This window comes from Podarcis tiliguerta, assembly GCF_965153285.1.
Source record: "Podarcis tiliguerta genome assembly, chromosome: 10".
NCBI classification, from domain to species: Eukaryota; Metazoa; Chordata; class Lepidosauria; order Squamata; family Lacertidae; genus Podarcis; species Podarcis tiliguerta.
In genome coordinates, this window is record NC_139543.1 from 66,028,480 (window position 1) to 66,049,708 (window position 21,229).

The window sequence follows — 21,229 nt, forward strand, 5'->3', positions numbered from 1 at the left end:
CTTTGTCCCACATGCTGCTTTAGAAAGCGTGAGTCAGGTGGGCTCACCTTTAAATGGTCTTTCTCCCCCATCTCTAGGGGGACTTGAGCACCAGATTCCGCTTTTGTAGGGCAGGGTGTGGGCCTAATTTCAAGCCTGGCTTGGAGCGGGTCACGCCTGCACTTCTTCCGCAATTCCTTCTTTCCCGCCACTGCCTCCTGCCCACGCAGCTACCTCTCTGCTTCTCCCCGCTTGCAATTAACGTGCCCTGGAGTATTCGCTGTGTCCTTGGACCAAAGCCCTGACTGTGTGGGCCAGAGATGGAGACGGCTGGCGGGCGCCTCTCTCTCTGCCCCAGCTCCACCAATGCCCTCTGGCCTGCTCCTCCCTTGGCCACGCCAATCCTGGAACTCCCACAACCAGCCACGGCTGCCAATTGTGGCAAAGTTGCCGAGCGTTGGCTGATGTGATCAATTATCTACCAAGGGATTAGGGTGGGACGAGCCACTTCAGAGCCGGAGTCTCGTGGAATGCCAGGTCTCTGCCAAGCAGGAAGAGGAAGTCCTGAATCCTGGCAGCTACATGCTGTGGAAATCTACTAGGAAGAGAACGAACCCAACGCTCCTGCCTCGGCCCCTTCCAACTCTACAATTCTATGGTTCTATGACTTCCAACGGGACATGGGTGGCGCCCTGGTTTAAACCACTGAGCCTCTTGGGCTTGCCGATCGGAAGGTCGGCGGTTCGAATCCCCGCGATGGGGTGAGCTCCCGTTGCTCGGTCCCAGCTCCTGCCAACCTAACAGTTCGAAAGCACACCAGTGCAAGGAGATAAATAGGTACTACTCCGGCGGGGAGGTAAACAGCATTCCCGTGCACTGCTCTGGTTCGCCAGAAGCGGCTTAGTCATGCTGGCCACACGACCCGGAAAAACTGTCTGCGGACAAACGTCGGCTCCCTCGGCCAATAAAGCGAGATGAGCGCCGCAACCCCAGAGTCGTTCACGACTGGATTTAACTGTCAGGGGTCCTTTACTTTTATGACTTCCAACATGCGCACTGAGGGGAGTATATAGTAAAGTGGCTCATAAGTGTCTTACAGTGCTACCTCGGGTTACATACGCTTCAGGTTACAGACTCTGCGAACCCAGAAATAGTACCTTGGGTTAAGAACTTTGCTTCAGGATGAGAACAGAAATCGTGCTCCGGCGGTGCGGCAGCAGCGGGAGGCCCCATTAGCTAAAGTGGTACCTCAGGTTAAGGACAGTTTCAGGTTAAGAAGGGACCTCCAGAACGAATTAAGTTCTTAACCTGAGGTACCACTGTACAACGGATCCAAAGCAACTCCTGGAATCTGTAAAAATATCAGGATTTAGACCTACTCTAACAGTCCATGTGAAAAGGATTTAGGGGTCTTGGTGGACCACACGCTTAACAGGAGTCAACCGGGTGATGCAGCAGCAGCAGCAGCAAAAAACAACAACACTGATGCTATTCTAGGCTGCATCAACAGAAGTCTAGTTTCCAAATCAGGGAAAGTAATAGCACTACTCTGTTCTACCAATTCTGTGTCCAATTCTGAGCAACAAAATTAGGAAGGATGTTGACAAGCTGGAGGGTGTGCAGAGGAGGGCAACCAAGATGATCAAGGGTGAGGATACCAAGCCTTATGGGAAAGGTTGAAGGAACTGGGTATGTTTAACCTGGAAAAGAGGAGGCGGAGAGGAGATAAGATAGCCATCTTCAAATATTTCAAGGGCTGTCACATGGAGGATGGAGCAAGCTTGTTTTCTCCTGCTGTGGAGAGTAGGACCTGAACCCATGGCTTCAAGTTACAAGCAAAGAAGATTCCGACTTAAACATCAGGAAGAACTTTCTGACAGTAAGAGCTGTTTGACACTGGAACGGTCTCCCTTGGGAAGTTGTGGACTCTGCTCCCTTGCAGGTTTTTAAGCAGAGGTTGGATGGCCATCTGTCATGGATGCTTTAGTAGATGTGGCCTGACCAAGGCAGCTGTATTCACACAAGATCTGGAGAACCTCAGGTTCCGCACTCCTGCAGGAGGAAATCACACACTGATCCCTGGTTACCTGGGAGTAAGCCCCATTGCATTCAACGAGGCTTGCTTTTGAGTAGTTACGTAAAGAGATGCACCATTATAATCATAGAACTGCAGAGTTGTAAGGGACCACGAGAATCATCTAGTTTAACCCCCTCGCCGAAGAATTGGTGCTTTTGAATTTTGGTGCTGGAGGAGACTCTTGAGAGTCCCATGGACTGCAAGAAGATCAAACCGATCCATTCTGAAGGAAATCCGCCCTGAGTGCTCACTGGAAGGACAGATCCTGAAGCTGAGGCTCCAAGACTTTGGCCACCTCAGGAGAAGAGAAGACTTCCTGGAATAGACCCTAATGTTGGGAGAGATGGAGGGCACAAGGAGAAGGAGACGACAGAGGACGAGATGGTTGGATAGTGTCTTCGAAGCTACCAGCATGAGTTTGACCAAACTGCGGGAGGCAGTGGAAGACAGGAGTGCCTGGTGTGCTCTGGTCCATGGGGTCGCAAAGAGTCGGACACGACTAAACAACTAAACAACAACAACAATGCAGGAATCTTCTGCCCAACGTGGAGCTCAAACGCACAACCATGAGATTAAGTCTCATGGTATCTTTGCTCCTCATCCTTCTTTGTTTTGTTTCTCTTCTCATTTTAAATTGAGCTCTGCAGCCATGAGACCTGCAAACAGACCCGTCTATCCACCATGTAAACCGAAGCCACATTTTTAGTACGAATGTTCACGTTGCACCCATGTGCTCAGGAGACCCGCTGGATAAAGGCTGCAAGTTTTGACCCCCTCCCCAGTGCAAAGGAAGTTTCATATCCCCCACGAAATGAGTGCAACAAGCAATTAGCCACAACACGCCTCATTAATTCCAATGAAACTACAGAACAACTTCCGCTTCGCCGTGCCCTTCGGATATATAGCTAGCCTTTCTGAACGTATGTTATTTGCGGTACACAAAAGAGCAGCGATCAGCCAAGTTGAGAAGAGACAAACAAGTGGCTCTGTAATGTCTCCTAAACAAATTCCTGCAAACCTGCTGGGGCAGAACCAGAGTCAATTCTCCAGCCTCTTTCAGCCGACTGGCCAAACGGAAGAGACCGCACCCAAAACTAAGCTGTGGGATGAAAATCTTAGCTTCTGGCCATTTATTTAACACTCCAAAGCCCAGGAACTGATAAAAAAAAAAAAACCACCAGCGAACTTGTTATAGTAACAAGGAGCAACAAGCATGACTCTTTTTTTTTAATGTGGTTTATCAGCCTAATCTTGGTCTTACGAGAAGAACACATGAACATTCCTAACGCAATTCTTCCACGCCTTCTTTTCCTGTAGCTAGCGCAGCTGAGGAATCGGTTAGGATTAATCGCCGAAAAAGCCTCTGGATAAATCGCAAGGGACGCTGCAATGATTTGGTTGGAGAACTGTCGTGCAGTATTATTATTTTTTTACATACAACTTCTAGAGGGTTTGTGTTAGGTCTGTTGCGGGGGGGAAAACCAAAGCTACAAAACTTGTCCAAACCTTTCGGTCTAAGAAACTGGTATCTATGTCATGTTGATCCCTGAAATCCTATTTATTCCAGTGGCTAACTGCATCCTTCCAGGATAGACAGCAAAGTTGTGTTTGATGCTTTAAGCACAGGTGCAAACCTGGACCCTCCAGATGTTGAACTGAAACTCCCATCACTTCTAACCACTGATTCCTGCATTGTGGCAGGTTGGTCTAGATGTCCCTCAGGGGTCCCTTCCAACTCTACAACTCTCTGTTTCTATGGCCAGGCTTGCTGCAGCTGATGAGAGTTTCAGTTCCACAGAATCTGGAGGGCCTTGGTTCCCCATACCTGCTCTGAGCACACCAACCACACATCCCTCTCTATTTCTGAAGATTCTGGAAAAATAATAAGAGACCAAAGCAAAACGAAAGACAATGATGTCAGACTGGTTAATACAGGCTTGGTGCTTCCCCCTTCATGTACAATGGTACCTCAGGTTACATACGCTTCAGGTTACATACGCTTCAGGTTACAGACTCTGCTAACCCAGAAATAGTGCTTCGGGTTAAGAACTTTGCTTCAGGATGAGAACAGAAATCGTGCTCCGGCGGCATGGCGGCAGCAGGAGGCCCCATTAGCTAAAGTGGTGCTTCAGGTTAAGAACAGTTTCAGGTTAAGAATGGATCTCCAGAACGAATTAAGTACTTAACCAGGGGTACCACTGTATTGCTCCCCCCCCCACTTTATTGACCAAACAAACGGCTTACCAAAAATATGATAAATATAGGCCATTTCGCAAAGCTTGAATTTTAGCGACAGGCCATTTATCAGCATCTATTCTAATGCTGACTGTTTTAAACCCAATAGGGTTGTGAGGGAGATTGCAATGAGTGGATTCACACAAATTTTGCCATTTGTGGGTGTTATGCAACATACATTTGATGTTCACATCATCTGGTTTTCCACTGGAAAAACACTGTACATTGCAAAGATTTATTGTGACACAAGGTGCGTCTGTTATTTTTAAGGGAAGGTAGCATTAAACGGCCTCAGTCCAGTATACCTGAAGGAGCGTCTCCACCCCCATCGTTCTGCCCGGACACTGAGGTCCAGCTCCGAGGGCCTTCTGGCGGTTCTCTCTCTGCGAGAAGCCAAGTTACAGGGAGCCAGGCAGAGGGCCTTCTCGGTAGTGGCACCTGCCCTGTGGAACTCCCTCCCACCAGATGTCAAAGAGAAAAATACCAAACTTTTAGAAGACATCTGAAGGCTGCCCTGTTTAGGGAGGCTTTTAATGTTTGGATTCTCGCAGTAAGGGAACCGCCGGAAGGCCCTCGGCGCTGGACTTCAGTGTCCAGGCAGAACGAGGGGAATGGAGATGCTCCTTCAGGTATACTGGGCCAAGGCTGTTTAGGGCTTTCAAGGTCAGCACCAACACTTTGAATTGTGCTTGCAAGAACTATCCTGGGAGAGCTTGAATGGCCATCTGTCAGGAATTCTTCTTTAGCTGTGATTTCTGCATTGCTGGGGGGGGGGGGTTAGACTAGATGACCCTCATGGTCTTTCCAATACGAGGACTAAGAGCTTGGAGACCGGGGTTCGAATCCTGACTCAGCCATGATGCCCAATCACAGGGTTGTTGTGAGGACAGAATGCTACCCTGAGCTCCCTGGGAGTAAAGGCAAGATAGAATCAAATAATTCAGCCTCTCCACCCTGCCCTTTCCCAGAACTTATTTTATAATGATTTTTGAAGTCCAGAGACTGAGCTCCTAAGTCTGGCTCCGATGTCTCATGCTTTGTTCCCTTCGGCACTCACTTTTCAAAAGATGAATCATTTTTAAGATTTCCGTTTGAAGAGAGATGAACGCGATGATGGGAGCTTGGAAGCATCTGACCGAGAGTCACAAGGTGTTGGGTTCTATTCCCGGCTCCCCCCTGACTTTCGGGAAAATTCCTTTCCTTGCTTCGCAGTGAATCCTCACGCTGGTTTTATCTTGACTTCCTATTGGTCGGTGCCACCACAGGCTCCTGAGCAGCAAGTGGTTGGTTTAATCTGCATTCCCACAGGTCCCTTCCAACAACATCCAGCCACCTTGGTTAAGCACATCTGGAGAGCCACAGACTAAACAACAACAACATTATCTGCATCAATAGGAGTATAGCATCTAGATCAAGGGAAGTAATAGTGCCACTGTATTCTGCTCTGGTCAGACCTCACCTGGAGTACTGTGTCCAGTTCTGGGCACCACAGTTCAAGAAGGACACTGACAAACTGGAACGTGTCCAGAGGAGGGCAACCAAAATGGTCAAAGGCCTGGAAACGATGCCTTATGAGGAACGGCTAAGGGAGTTGGGCATGTTTAGCCTGGAGAAGAGGAGGTTAAGGGGTGATATGATAGCCATGTTCAAATATATAAAAGGATGTCACATAGAGGAGGGAGAAAGGTTGTTTTCTGCTGCTCCAGAGAAGCGGACACGGAGCAATGGATCCAAACTACAAGAAAGAAGATTCCACCTAAACATTAGGAAGAACTTCCTGACAGTAAGAGCTGTTTGACAGTGGAATTTGCTGCCAAGGAGTGTGGTGGTGGTCTCCTTCTTTGGAGGTCTTTAAGCAGAGGCTTGACAACCATATGTCAGGAGTGCTCTGATGGTGTTTCCTGCTTGGCAGGGGGTTGGACTCAATGGCCCTTGTGGTCTCTTAAAACTCTAGGATTCTATGATTCTATCTGTTAAAACTCTGTGCATGTTCAAGCATGGGGAATCCCAAGACAGGAGGTCCTCCAAGCCTTTCCATCTGGCCCTCAGGATTCTCCCCAGCCAAGCCCTTTCTCCACAGGCCACACCTCAGCTGTGCTTTGCATCTTCCTGGAGCACTTTTGCCTGGCTGGAACACATCCTTGAACCCTGAGTACGATTCTTGCTCACTCAGGTGGGAAACAGAAACGGGCGCGTCCGAAAATACCCGGCTGCACAGAGAGATAAAATTTTACATTCACTGCCCACTTTTGCCTCTGGGTGAAAAAGGTCCCTCGCCTTGGCCTCAGCTGCTTCGCAAGTGTTAAACAAAAATAATCTCAGCGTGTGGGCAGGTTCCTGTAGGAGCCGGCAGTGCGGATATCAAGTTTCCGTCCCAACACAGAGGTCAGGACTACAAAGTACATGAGCGGAGGCAAAAATCCTGTTGGCAGAAGGACTTACGAGACAATGGGTTGAAGGCCAGCGGTTCACGAAGGAAACAGGCAATGCTTTGGAAAACACCCAGTCCAAAGCTGTTCTTTAACAATCGTGCAATCTGGGAATAATGGGGAGGGGAGAGAATGGTGGGAGGTTTAAAAAAGGACAAAGGCCGGCGAGCAGCAGGCAGAAGCTGGATGTACCTCCCGCCCTAAGTAAAGGGGATAATTCAGAGAGAGTAATCAGCAGGCAATTTGCCTCCAAGATTCAGGTGGACAAATGCGTTTTCTCAAATCTTCCCAAGGTTGTTCTGAGCCGGCAGCCTCCGACAGAACAACAAGCACCCAGGGGGGTTGCCAGAGTTCAGGACTGACTTCACCCAGGAAATGTGCTCACAGATCAATGTGACCTCTTGCCTCTGTGTAATTGTTGCGGTTACACTATGTACCAGCACACAAACTCGCTTCCTTGAAAACGCACACACCGGCGTACCTCTGCGTTGCTGCATCAAAGCTCCAATCACAGGAGGAGCAAACAAACGGGAACTAAAATGCAAATCACAAACGAAACCAGACTTTTGGGGTGCAAAGACGAGATGTAAAAATGCAGAATGGAAGGGAAGGATGTGTTTCTCACCATTACAGTATTACCTCGGGTTACAGACGCTTCAGGTTAAAGACTCAGCTAACCCAGAAATAGTACCTCGGGTTAAGAACTTTGCTTCAGGATGAGAACAGAAATTGCACGGCGGTGGCACAGCAGCAGCAGGAGGCCCCATTAGCTAAAGTGGTGCTTCAGGTTAAGAACAGTTTCAGGTTAAGAACGGACCTCCAGAGCGAATTAAGGTCTTTACCCGAGGTACCACTGTAATTTGTTTTTGTTTTGTCCGGCAAGAAGGTAAATGGCGTTTCCGTGCGCTGCTCTGGTTCGCCAGAAGTATCTTAGTCATGCTGGTCACATGACCCGGAAACTGTACGCCAGCTCCCTCGGCCAATAAAGCGAGATAAGCGCCGCAACCCCAGAGTCGGTCACGACTGAACGTAATGGTCAGGGGTCCTTTTACCTTTACCGATACCCATAGATCTCAGAGCAGTTCGCAACATTAATGACATCACTGATGAATCCTACTGAGAGCTAGTGTGGTGTAGTGGTTAAGAGCGGTAGTCTTGTAATCTGGGGAACCGGGTTCGCGTCTCCGCTCCTCCACATGCAGCTGCTGGGTGACCTTGGGCCAGTCACACTTCTCTGAAGTCTCTCAGCCCCACTCACCTCACAGAGTGTTTGTTGTGGGGGAGGAAGGGAAAGGAGAATGTTAGCCGCTTTGAGACTCCTTAAAGGGAGTGAAAGGCGGGATATCAAATCCAAACTCTTCTTCTTCTTCTACTGACTGCAGCGGCATCAGCCGGGGTAAAAACTGGTTTGAGCCATTGGTCACAGAATCAGGGGATGGGAAAGGTCAATGGAGGAAGAGAAACATCTGTATTTTCTGAAACCGAAGAATACAAGAGCCCTGTCTTCCAACCAACACTCCACACGTCTAGTGAACAAATACAGGGGAACAGGATCGTGCCGGACGATCACACTCTTGACCTCATGTATACTGCCAGCATTTGACCAGTGAACCGGAGGCACAAACAAGTAGGTTGTACTGTAAACACATATAAATCAAATCCCCATCTTCAGCTCAATGCGTGAAATTTGGGGCCATTCAATGCAATGGGGTCAGAGGGTGCGGCTAGCAAGCAAGATTCTCCTCCTCCTCCTCCTCTATGTATCCATCCCTGTGTTTGTTGCACAAGAGGCCTATTTGTGGAAAGAGATCGCCTTCAGTTCCGAAAAAAGCAGCAAGAGGAACAAAATAAGATCTATCCTACTTCAGCATTGAAGTCCGCACAACCAGCTTTCTATTTATTTATTTCAAACGCCCTGCCCTGGCCTGCAGCTTACAAAACCAAAAGCAACAATAGCGTGCTCTTTCTTTCTCTCTCTCTATATATACACACATACACACAAACACTATTAAAACACTACTAAAAACATCTTCTGAACACACAGCAGCTATGGCAACAAACTCAGTTTGCTCCTCCTCCTCAGAGTCACCAAATGCCTGTGCAAACACGTTTATTTCATTTAGCTCTATTATTTGTTAAAATGTTTTTTATTGCACCCTTCCAGCCCATGCGCTCGCCTCCCCTGAAAGGCCCACAGTGAGTAGGGATAATGCCTGGGCCACATTTGAAGAGTACCACAGAATCACAGACTTGGAAGGGACTGTGAGGGTCATCTCGTTCCCGCAAGGCAGGAATTTTTCATCCGACATGGGGCTCGAACCCACAACCTTGAGATTAAGAGCATCGTGCTCTAGCAACTGAGCCCCTTGGCAGAGATTAAGGTGGCCCTATAACAGCATTTTATTACAGACTGGAGCGAATTGAGACGTCCTGCCATTTAAACCCCCGGTTCTCCTCGTTTTAATTAAATTTGCAAAAGATCTGCCGTTAAATGGCCCTTCAGGCTCTTTATTCATGAAGTCGAACGGCTATCCAACCTCCAGGTCTCCCCCGAGGCGACCAGAAAAGGGAAATTCTTTTTATACTTAATTGAAATAATTTAAACAACATGACCATTTACCTGTGATTATGCTGCCTTTGCAATGAAGACTTCACTGAGAAGATGAGTAGCTCGGCAGCCCATAATTTGCCTGATTGAAGGGCACGTAACTCCTTAGATATCTCCAAATAAGATTTCACCGCAGCTTTTAGCCCTTTAAAGTTATTTCCAGTTCCAGGGGGAAACATCTCTCCCCAGCAGCGCTGCCAGGCTTTTTAATGATCTATTTGGCTTTGTATTGCTTAATGCAGTTGCTCACAGAGTTGCTATTTCTAACTTATTTCTAATGAGGGTTTTCTTTTTAAAAAATAAAAGTGCGTATTGCTATAAGACGACGTAATTTGATTAAAGAGCGGGTCATGAATTTTAATTTTTTAAAAAAGAAAAGATCTAAAATGCTACGAGTGAACTTTCTAAACTCTCCTACAGGTGAGATTAGCCTTGGGAAGAAAAGAATTTGCTAATCAGTGAACTGGTCATGAAAACTCCCTTCCCAAAGCGAGATGGAACAGTGTGACCCTGTTTACCTGCTCAGCACTGAGTCATTGTTCTGGAGCAATGCACCCTCTCGCCGGTAGTAAAATGTGTTCTCTTTTTCACATTTACAACTTTTGGCACAATGAACCAAACCTGGACTGCCCCCACCAACCGTTGGCTTTGAACGATAAGAACCCAGCCTTATTCAACCCTTCGGTCCCCACTGGATTAAATGAAATTACCGTATTTTTTGCTCTATAAGACTCACTTTTCCCCTCCTAAAAAGTAAGGGGAAATGTGTGTGCGTCTTATGGAGCGAATGCAGGCTGCGCAGCTATCCCAGAAGCCAGAACAGCAAGAGGGATTGCTGCTTTCGCTGCGCAGCGATCCCTCTTGCTGTTCTGGCTTCTGGGATTCAGAATATTTTTTTTCTTGTTTTCCTTCTCCAAAAACTAGGTGCGCCTTGTGGTCTGGTGCGTCTTATAGAGCGAAAAATATGGTGATTATTATCGGAGGGGCGACGGCACGGTTGTGGCTCCCTTGGTGAAACTTAATAATAACAACCATTTTATTATTTATACCCTACCCATCTGGCTGGGTTGCCCCTTAAAGGACAGAGAAGGCCACACTTTTTTGATGTAGGTTGCCTATTTTAAAGTTTTATTATCACATTTTCGTATTGCATTAGATTGTTATAAGGTGTACATTTTTTGTTTCTTCAGCTTGTAAACCGCCTTGAGTATTGTAAGATAGAAAGACGGTATACAAATTAAAAAATGATGGTGATACATACATACAGGGACATAGGAAGCCCTCTTCTGCCAAGTCACAGAATCATAGAGCTGTAGCATTGGAAGGGACCCGAGGGTCATCTAGTCCAACCCCCTGAAAGGCAAGACCGTTGGTCCATCTCAGCTCAGTACTGCTGACACGGACTGGCAGCAGTTCTCCAGAGTCGACAGCAGCACAGCAACTGAAGAAGCTGCCTTCTGCAGAGTCAGGCCACTGTGAGAACAGGAGCCTGGAACAGATGGGCCTACATTTTGGCCTAATCCTGCAAGGCTTTTCTTAGGTCCCAATGGGAACTGGGACATTTCGCATGCAGTGCAGCTAAGCATCTTACTCATCTGGACCCCACTGCTGAGAAGCTCGTACCAAAACAGATACGAGCTGCCGATTTTCACTGTGGCATTTTATTAATTTTATTATTGCCCTGCTTGTGAGCAACAGTTTGCATGCGCTCCCCGAGTCATGGAGCGTGCTTAAAATCCTTTTCGCCCCGGCGGACACTTTGGCGTTTAAAACCAGGGAAAGGGTCCCCCATGTTCTCTCGCCGTGAATTGTTTGCCGTGATATTTATCTGAGCTTCTTAATCTAGCCGCTCAGACAGCCAAGGCAAATAACCATTCTTCCTGAGCAGGTTCCTTGCCACCCCCAGAAAAAAAACCCAAAAAACAGCAATGCATGTGGGCAGGGAAGAAGACTATTTTTGCATTTGGGGCTCATTCCGGCACTTACTGGCAAAGCATAAGACAGCGAAAACCTTTGCAATTAAAACACACACCTGCCCCAGAATCATTTGATTGCCTCTCCTAGAACAGATCTTCATTTCCCAACCAATTAAGCTTCGTAATAAATACTGAAGGCCTTTGCAAAAAGGTTCCAACAAAACATTGGCACCTGCAATCTAAATATTTGACTATTTCATTCCCGAAGGTCTCGTTTATTAGCGGCACTGGAAAAGCTCATCGAAAACTCTGAATTATTAGGGCTGCCTGCACCCCTGGCTTAACAGAGACTTTGCAGCCGTTCGTCCTCCTCAGGACGTTTCTGTGAGGGAAATGTTTGCCACCGGATTTGAGCTGCGCTAGGAATCACAGAATCGTAGAGTTGGAAGGGACCCCTGAGGGTCATCTAGTCCAACCCCCTGCTGCAACGCATTAATCTCAACTGAAGCATCCATGACAGATGGCCATCCAACCTCTGCTTAAAAACCCCCCAAGGAAGGAGAGCCCACCGCCCCCTGAAGGAGTCCTGAAGAGTGGCAGGCCACAGCAGCAGCCACCATTTTGATTTCCCACAATGCCAAAGGCTGGGACTACAAGCCCAAGCTCCCCAACGGCGATGCAAGCTGATTTTTGAAATTCTCTATTTCCCCAATTATATTTTATTAAATTTCAACGTTTTAAACATGTACAATTGATATACTGACTGAAAATGTATTGTATTGCAACTGTACTGTAACTTTTGATTATATATATATATATTTTAAAAAACAGCATATACAATCAAAACACATTTCCGTCGTTTCTCTTATTTTTACCAGCTTCCCACCCCGTTTTCCATGGAGTTGTTGTTTCTCCCTTCCGCTGCACCCTAACTTCCATCTGTTAAATCATAACAACGGTGTTATAATCGAATTACTTCTGTAGCTCAAATCCTGCTCGCAAATTCTCCATACTATAGTATTTCTTTAAGTAGTCCGAAAAAGGCACCCATTCTTCTTTTGGAGTTCATTCTACTGGGACGGCCAAGACTGTTTAAAAAAACTGGTGTGCCCTTAGCTGGCCAGAAGCGCCTCTTGAAAGACTCGTATCACCCCCAGTTCTCCACATTTCCTGGGCGAAGAACGGCGAGAAGCCTGCATCGTTCCTGTCTCCAATATGCCACAGCCGCCGCTGGAATATTAATTGCACAAAACTGGAAAAGCCCTAATACCCCAACGACCAGAGACTGGCAAGCAAAATTATACGGGTATGTTGATTTAGCAAAAATGACACAAAAAAACAGAAACCAAAAAAATACAAAGTTTATTAGTGACTGGAATAAATTTATGGTATACATTGAAGGAAACTACAGAGACTTAAAAACTATAGCAGGTTTGATATAAGTCCTACGACACGCAAACCAGTAATAATTAATAGCTGCAGAAAAAAGAAAGAACTTTCATTAAGAAGCCCGGAATCGGGAGGGTAGGAGGTCAAGGGAGGTGTAGAGAAAAGGTTTAAATATTTAAAGATATAAAGATTCAAGGAAAAAGACAAAAACTGTAATGGATGTTATCTTTGTGCTATGTATGGATATTTTCTTTTGAACTTGTTGATTTGTTTTTTTTTTCTTTTGGCTTTTTTTTTTCTTTTGAGAAACTCAATAAAAAGAATTAAAAAAAAAAAAAAGGAGAAGCCTGCATCGTTCCTGTCTCAATTGCCATGCCTGAGCGATGCCTCCCTGCAAGATCTGGGCTCCTGGTTCTACTGCAAAAATGAAGCTGTGGAGTCTCACTGAGCTGCTTGCTTTGTCTGCAGAGAGGGAGTTGGAGTGAAAGCGGCAGTGTGAAGGGACTTCTATCAGCCCCCCCCCCCCATAACCAGAGGAAAGATTAAGGCAAAGGTGGGGGTCCCATCGGCCCCAGACAGCATGGCCAATGGTCAGGAGTGACGGACGTTGCTTCCAACAACATCTGAATAATAATAATAATAATAATAACAATAATAATAATAATAATAATAAATTCCCTGGCTTTTTTTCTGGCCCATGTAGGACCAGTCTGGAAAGTTAGCCTTGGTGTAGACCTGACGTTTTCATCCCAAAAAAAGTTTTTGATTTGAGTTTCCATTGAAATGAGGCTGTGTTTTAGTTTCAATGTTGTATTTTAATCTTGTTTTTACGTTGTATTTCAATCAATTTGTTTTATATTGGGTGTTAGCCACCCTGAGCCCAGTCTTGGCTGGGGAGGGCGGAGTATAAATAAAATTTAAATAATAATAATAATAATAATACGCCGCCCATCTGGCTGGGTTTCCCCAGCTACCCTGGGTGGCTTCCAACCGAATATTAAAAACATAGCACAGCATCAAACATTAAAAACTTCCCTAAATCTGAAAAGCTAAAGGTTCCCTGCTGTGATGTGCAAAAAGAGTCAATATACTTTTCTCCCCTGGAAAAAGGGCCCCATCGGGTGTGCTGGATTGGGGCAGCGGAGTCGAAGGAGACCCAAAATTTCCCCTGGTTTATTCGCTGCGTTTGATGCCATCCTTTCGAACAGGGGTGAAATTTTGGGTTGAAAGGCAAATTTTCTGGGGTGAAAGGCAAATTTTGCCTCTTCTTAGCTGTGCTCCCAGTTCAATTCCTGCCTGTTCAATTTTCTAGAACAGCCCTTCAGATGCTGGAAGAACACAATCAGGTCTCCCTTTAAACCTTCACTTTTCTAGGCTAACCATACTCAGCTCTTTCCAGATTCTTTGCCATCCGAGTCACTTTCTCCCTGGGGGGGGGGGCATCCCCCAGTCTGTCCATTTCCTTACTGAACATTTGGGACCCAGAATGAGACGCGGTACTTCAGATGCGGCCTGGCCTGTGCAGAACAGAGTGCAGCTACTATTTCCCGTGCTTCGGACACTATGGGCAGCCCAAGATCACATTAGCTTTTTTAACAGCTGCCTCGCACGGCTGGCTCACGTTCAGATTGCAATCAACTAAAGCAGCAGTGGGGAACTTGCTGGCCTTCAGGTGCTGCTGTACTATAACTGTACACCCCGGAACGAATACACCTGGAAGTTTGTTTTTTTATATGTATTGCAGCCAGCCTGTTATTAATTACTATCACCGTTAATTTTATCCTGCCCTTCCTCATTACAGAGCCCAGGGAAGCTAACAACACCCACAAGATACAGCACGGAAATAAAAAAATAAAAGCTACGTTTTGCAGGAAAGTACTTCAGCCTATGATAATCTGCAGCGTTCAAGTTTTTGAATACTTTGGCTGAAAGCGTCAAATAAAATAAAAGCTACATTTTGCAAGAAAATACTGTAGCCTATGATAATCTGCAGCGTTCAAGTTTTCGAATACTTGGGCTAAAAGTGTAAAAATGAAATAAAAGCTACATTTTGCAAGAAAGTACTGTAGCCTATGATAATCTGAAGTATCCAAGTTTGTCTAAAAGTGGAACACCTTTTAGACACCCTGGACAGCTAAAGGCAAACAGGGACACTTCCTCTAGGCTCCAGAGACCTCAGCCTCTCCGATCCTACACTTGAGCTTTTGAATTTTGTACCGAAATGGGAAAAACACACCCCAGAAGCTTCCCTATAAAGCGGCCCCAGGTCTAAAAACCTTCCTTCCCAGTTTTCCAAGAAACGGCAATTCTGTACATGTCTGAATCAGGCAGCACCCACCCTCACCTTCAGCAAACCTGGCAATTCCAAATAAAACCATCTCACTACGCTACAAAGCGATTCATAAGATCAAGGGGCAAGTTTGCATTCTCAACGGCATCCAATAGGCCACGATGGGCTCCAGGTTTGAACAGCTCGTCTGCGTGGAAACATATGTTTGTTTAGAAACCTTCACTTGCTCGACGGAGACAGAAACAGAAGGCGTACCTGTGAAGCCGAAACACGGAGAAATACCTGCTGTCTAACCAAACCGCCGTGAGCCTTCTCTCGCTCTGAAAGGCGCCGAGATCGACGTGGCAAGATGCTCATCTCTGCCATGAGACCACCTAAACCACAAAATTGCTTTCAAGGAGTGCTGGGGAGGAACCTACCAAACTGACCTTGAAGCACCTCGGCTTCAATCGCTTTCACCGCTGCCGAGAGAAGGGAAACCAGGGGATACATGATAATCACAAGAGGAGAGGGATCAGAAATTGTCACAGTCTTTAAAAACCCTCCTCGCAAAGTGTTTGGAGTCTTATTTTCCGAGTTAAGGTGTGGAACAGGCGTCGCCCGCAACCGGATTCTACTTCTTATAAAGAGAGAAAGAGACAAGGAGAAGGAGGTGGGGCGGGAAAGCAGAAACAAGAAGGAACCTCGGTTTTTGGAGAAATGAAAACACGTACCTATGGAGATGCACTTGAGGACCTGAGCTGTTAAAGCAGAGGAGACCCAGCCGACGAAAAGCACGTAATCCAAATGACAGGACGAGTTCCAGGCTGCAGCCCGCAGCCCGCCCAAAGGGGGGGGGCATGATTTGCATGTTCCCTTTATAACGAAAGCAAAGTTCAGGTCAAAATCGGAACGGGAGGAGACGTGTAAAAAAACCCTGCAACCCTGATCAAACTCGAGTTCTTGTTCCGTTGTGGGGGAGAGAGGCCTCAAAACACACACACACACAATTCCCACAGGGAGACAGGAATTTGCACCCTGGCAATTATTTGTTGTTGTTTTTTTTAATGCTATTTATGCCTGCCTGGGACAAACTGAGCAAAGCAACCAGGAAGTTAAGGGCAGCAAGCGTCACTCCCAAGAGGCTGGCAGGTTCTGAGCAGAAACACAGCAGCGTTCATTGCCTTGGGTGGATTTAAAGCGGGATAAAAGCCGTGCCAGGATACGGCCCTCCCTAAAGATTATATATATGTGTAAAAATGCTGAAACAAGGAACCGCAAAACAAGAAGTCGTCTGCCTATTTTTAAAAGGAACTGCGTCAAGAACTAGGGAGTTGTTTTTTGGTTTTTTTACAGTAACGCTTCAAAGCTGGGAGGACTCAGGAGCATGAAAGATACGCAGAGGAGGCTGTTTGCACATGTCACTGCTGCTTATGTTATGTAACTCTCTTTCAAGCACTTTGGCAATCCAGTTTGTGTTCATTCTTAGCAGCCTCATGAAGCGGATCAATATTGTTTCCACCGGCCAGATTAAGAGCCAGTGCTTCCCTCTGCAGCGCCGGCTGAGTGGGACAAGCGCTTTGTACTTTTCTGCAGCGCAGGAATAAGAAATGTGGTCACGAGGACGGAAAGAAGCTTCCTGAGAATCTCTCTGACTTTTCTGGGTTTTTTTAAAAAGGGGGGCAAGCTTCTAGACCTTGCAAACTTATCTTTGCGGCCAGGTAGCTGCCGCTGGCACCAGCAGCCAGCTCCCAGGTCACCCTTCTGTCCTTTCCTCCACATTCGTCCCCTAAAACCACCATTTTCCATTACACCTTTGGCATCCACTCTGAAATATACTCGGATTCGAGAGTGGATTTCATGCTCTTTATTCAGCTCATAGTGGTGAGGAGGAATGGAAGTTCCTCCAGAATGTCTGCTTTATATACATTATTTACACAATGGGCCCCACGTGACTGGCTAATTCCGGGATTCTCCTGTAAGCCAATCAGGTCGCGGATTTACTTCTACCTGGAGCTGGATTGGGTGGCTCCTGTGGACCAATCAGACTGCTGCATTCTGGAGCCTATTGTTCTAGGATCAATCAGGCTGCTACATTCTGAATCCTATTATTCTAGGACCAATCAGACTGCTTCATTCTGAACCCTATTGTTCTAGGGCCAATCAGACTGCTGCATTTTGGACCTTGTTCAACTCAGTACATAACACCCACTCCCAGTAACTTATTTAGACTGAGCCAAAGTACGCAGAGCCAGAATACTTATATAATCTTCCAATTGACCCCCTACGTCCTTTTCAACCCCCTTCCTCTGTTGCTTTCCTGATGCCTGTTTCTAGTACGTAAGCTCCTTGGGACAGGCACCTGCCACCAGGTATTTTAGCAAAGCGCCTTGTACCATGTGAACAGCATAAGAATAGCACAACAATTTGAAAATGAGTGGGCGACGCCTGGTAAATAGTGGGAGGAGATGGTCAAATAGGATTTGCAATGGTCAAAGGAGTAAGATGACGATGGGAGTTTTCAGGTAGCGTAATGGACCGGGCAACTTCAGATACACGGGAGTGCATAAGAACATGAGAAGAGCTTGCTGGATGAGGCCAATGGCCCACCTGGTCCAACATCCTCTTCTCACAATGGCCTGTGGGGAACCTGCAAGCAGGATTTGAACACAAGAGCAACAATCTTCCCTCCTGTGCAATGTTAGAAACTCAGGTATTTAAGCTAACCACCAAATGGCACCTTAAACCTAGGTTATGGTTTTCCCAGTAGTGATGTATGGAAGTGAGAGCTGGACCATAAAGAAGGCTGATCGCCAAAAAAGGATGCTTTTGAATTCTGGTGCTGGAGGAGACTCTTGAGAGTCCCATGGACTGCAAGAAGATCAAACCGATCCATTCTGAAGGAAATCAGCCCTGAGTGCTCACTGGAAGGACAGATCCTGAAGTTGAGGCTCCAAGACTTTGGCCACCTCATAAGAAGAGAAGACTCCCTGGAAAAGACCCTGATGTTGGGAAAGATGGAGGGCACAAGGAGAAGGGGACGACAGAGGACGAGATGGTTGGACAGTGTTCTGGAAGCTACCAGCATGAGTTTGACCAAACTGCGGGAGGCAGGGGGAGATAGGAGTGCCTGGCGTGCTCTGGTCCATGGGGTCACGAAGAGTCGGACATGACTAAATGACTAAACAACAACATGGTTGCCACAGTGGAATGTCTAAGTGCCATTTCCCACCAATGGAATACTACTACTACTAATAATAATAAAATTGTTATTATTATTATTAGTAGTAGTAGTAGTAGTATTTGCATTTCGATACTGCATTATCTTTTGTAGAACAAATCTCAAAGCTGTTTTAAAACATCCAATAAAACAACCCAGAAAAAAAGAAATTCAAGCTGCAAGGGAAATATTTCAGATGCTTCTCTAAATGACACTTTGCTTTCTTCAATTGCCAACTTCGCATCCAGAGATCTCCACATGGTCGCAATTGGACCTGTGCTGGTCGCAAAACGCGCCTGGCTAATTTCTAACACTGCTCTTGTGGTTTCCACCAACTGGTATTCACAAGCATTGCTGCCTCCGATTGCAGGGGTAAGAGCATAACTATGATGGCTAGTAGCCATTGATCGCCCTTTCCTCCAGGAATTTGCCCAATCCCCTATTTGACAGCTCTCTAGGTTGGTGGGCATGCCTGCCTCGCACGTTCCATAGTTTAACCACGCACGGCACAAAGCACTTTCTTTTATCTGCCTTGAATTCTACAAAACATTTCGCTTGCTAAATAGTCCTAAAAATGGCTGCACTATTTAATTATGTGCCGCATCAAACACACACACATTCCCTCTAATTGTTTCAAACGAGTGGCTTTTGTTACAACGAGCAAATACTTTGTTCCCCCCGTTAAGTCGGAGATGAAATTAGCCATGCCTAATTGGGCAGATTGCAAACCTTTGAATTATTTTATACGCCACTGACACCTCTGTGGTTATGCTCCCTGCATCCACCTGGGGGAAAAGCTATCTCCTTTGTGTGTTCTGTCCCAATTTGGGGCAAATCATACAGTTTGGGGTTAAGCCATACCCTTCAACAAAGAAAACAGTTCTGATTTTTTTTTAAGAGGCTTCAGAACATCCTTCAAATTGTTCTCTTGTCTTGCTCCCTATATAAAGATCTCAGAGACGAGACCATTACGCCGCTCCTATCTGCCATCCCGGGCCGCTCTTGCGAAGCCAAATTGTTCTCACTCCTAGCTGACCAGAACAGCTCGACAACAGAGAAGGTTGCCAAATTTATCGAGAGAGCAATGAGACTGAGAGCTGTTATCTGAATGACACCAGTGTCGTCACCCGGATTCCTCGCCTAGGATCTTATGATTATTATCATTATGTTTTATTATTATTATTTTATTACTTCTGCCAAGTTTTAAGTACTGAGATTATTAATTTACCTAGGGTTTTAATAGGTCACAAGATTTTATGGTAACTATATCTGTAATGTATTTCTGTTGGTGTTTGTCCTTTGATGCTATGGCCTGTCGGCTACGCAAATAAAGTCTATTACCTTGCCATCCTTCAAACCCTGGGGCAAGTAGCAACTGCCCCAGAATGAGAAGACATTTATTGAATCTCTACACAGACATCCAGGTACTACCATGTCCAGGGAGCAATATCTGCTTTTCAAGATTGTGATATATCACCAACTTGTACTACCAAACTTACTGCACGCTTGTGAAACATGGACCACTTATAAACGCCATCTCCAACTCCTCCAAAGATCAATGGTGTCTCCGAAAATTTTTACACAACACCTGGGAAGACAGGCGAACTAATGACACAGTGTACTGGAAGAAGCAAAGATCACCCGTGTTGAAGCAATGATTCTTCAACATCAACTTCATTGGACTGGTCATGTTGTGCGGATGCCTGATTATCGTCTTCCAAAGCAACTACTCTCTTCCGAACTTAAAAATGGAAAGCGTAATGCTGGTGGTCAACAAAAGAGGTTTAAAGAATCTCTCGAGGCAAATCTAAAAAAATGTAGTATAAACACCAACAACTGGGAAACAATGGCCTGCGAGCGCTCCAATTGGAGAACAGCCTTTACGAAGCACTAGGATACCACTTTAAGCAGTCGTGGGTTCCCACAAAGAATCCTGGGAGATGTAGTTTGTTAAGGGTGCTGGGAGTTGTTAGGGTGCATCAGAGAGCTACAATTCCCAGAGTTGCCTCTCTGGAAATTGTAACTGTGAGGGGAACGGGGGGGGGGGGGGGGGAGTGTCCATTAATAGCTTAGATGATGACCACCTCAGATGTCCCATTAATTGCACCTTTCAATTTTAATAGGCAGATTTTTTTTAAAGGCAAATGGTGCTGTAATAATATCGTATTCCTAATTTGGTTTAACTGTTTTTAAAACTGAATTTTAAGTTGCTGAGCTCACCCTGGGACCTGCTGGGGTAAAGCAAGTCATACTACTACTATATGTAGTAGAAACACTGACAACTGGGAAACACTGGCCTGCTAGTGCTCCAGTTGGAGAACAGCCTTTACCAAAGGTGTCATGGGCTTTGAAGACACTCGAACTCAGGACGCAAGGGAGAAACGTGCTAAGAGGAAGGCATGCTTGGCAAATCCACACCATGATCAACTCCCGCCCGGAAACCAATGTCCCCACTGTGGAAGGATGTAAGGATCCAGAACTGGCCTCCACAGTCACTTACGGACTCACTGTTAAACCCATGGAAGAAAATCTTACTTGGCGGTGAGTGATCGCCAAAGAAGATGATCTCACCAGCTAACCATTGTGATATAGAGATATATCAAGATGTCTGAAATAACACTGGAAAAGGCTGAAAAAGAGGCTGGGCTGTGGAGGGAGGGAGGGAGGACCAACGGCCTCAGTCCAGTATACCTGAAGGAGCGTCTCCACCCCCATTGTTCTGCCCGGACACTGAGGTCCAGCGCTGAGGGCCTTCTGGTGGTTCCCTCACTACGAGAAGCGAGGTTGCAGGGAATCAGGCAGAGGGCCTTCTTGGTAGTGGCACCCGCCCTGTGGAATGCCCTCCCACCAGATGTCAAAGAGAAGAACAACTACCAGACTTTTAGAAGACATCTGAAGTCAGCCCTGTTTAGGGAAACTTTTAATGTTTAATAGACTATTCTGTTGGAAGCTGCCCGGAGTGGCTGGGAAAACCCAGCCAGATGGGCGGGGTAATAATAATAATAATAATAATAATAATAATAATAATAATGGGAGAAAGGGAAGGAGGTTGCCTGCCTGCTCGGGCAAAGGAGCTTCTGCCTTGTCCCCCAGTCCCATCCTCTGCA

The 21,229-nt window shown here is 46.2% G+C and overlaps 1 protein-coding gene across 7 annotated transcripts in view; it reads right to left on the minus strand.

Moving 5' to 3' along the window:
• Nucleotides 1-21,229, minus strand: part of LOC310659208 (endonuclease domain-containing 1 protein-like) — a 149,407-nt gene that overhangs the window by 80,293 nt on the left and 47,885 nt on the right. The window contains exon 3 of one of the 7 annotated variants that reach the window (XM_083402434.1): nucleotides 15,637-15,778. The exons of the other annotated variants lie outside the window; for them this stretch is intronic. The gene's annotated coding sequence lies outside the window, so the exon portion shown is untranslated. The remainder of the gene's footprint in view (nucleotides 1-15,636; nucleotides 15,779-21,229) is intronic. 7 annotated transcript variants of the gene reach the window in all.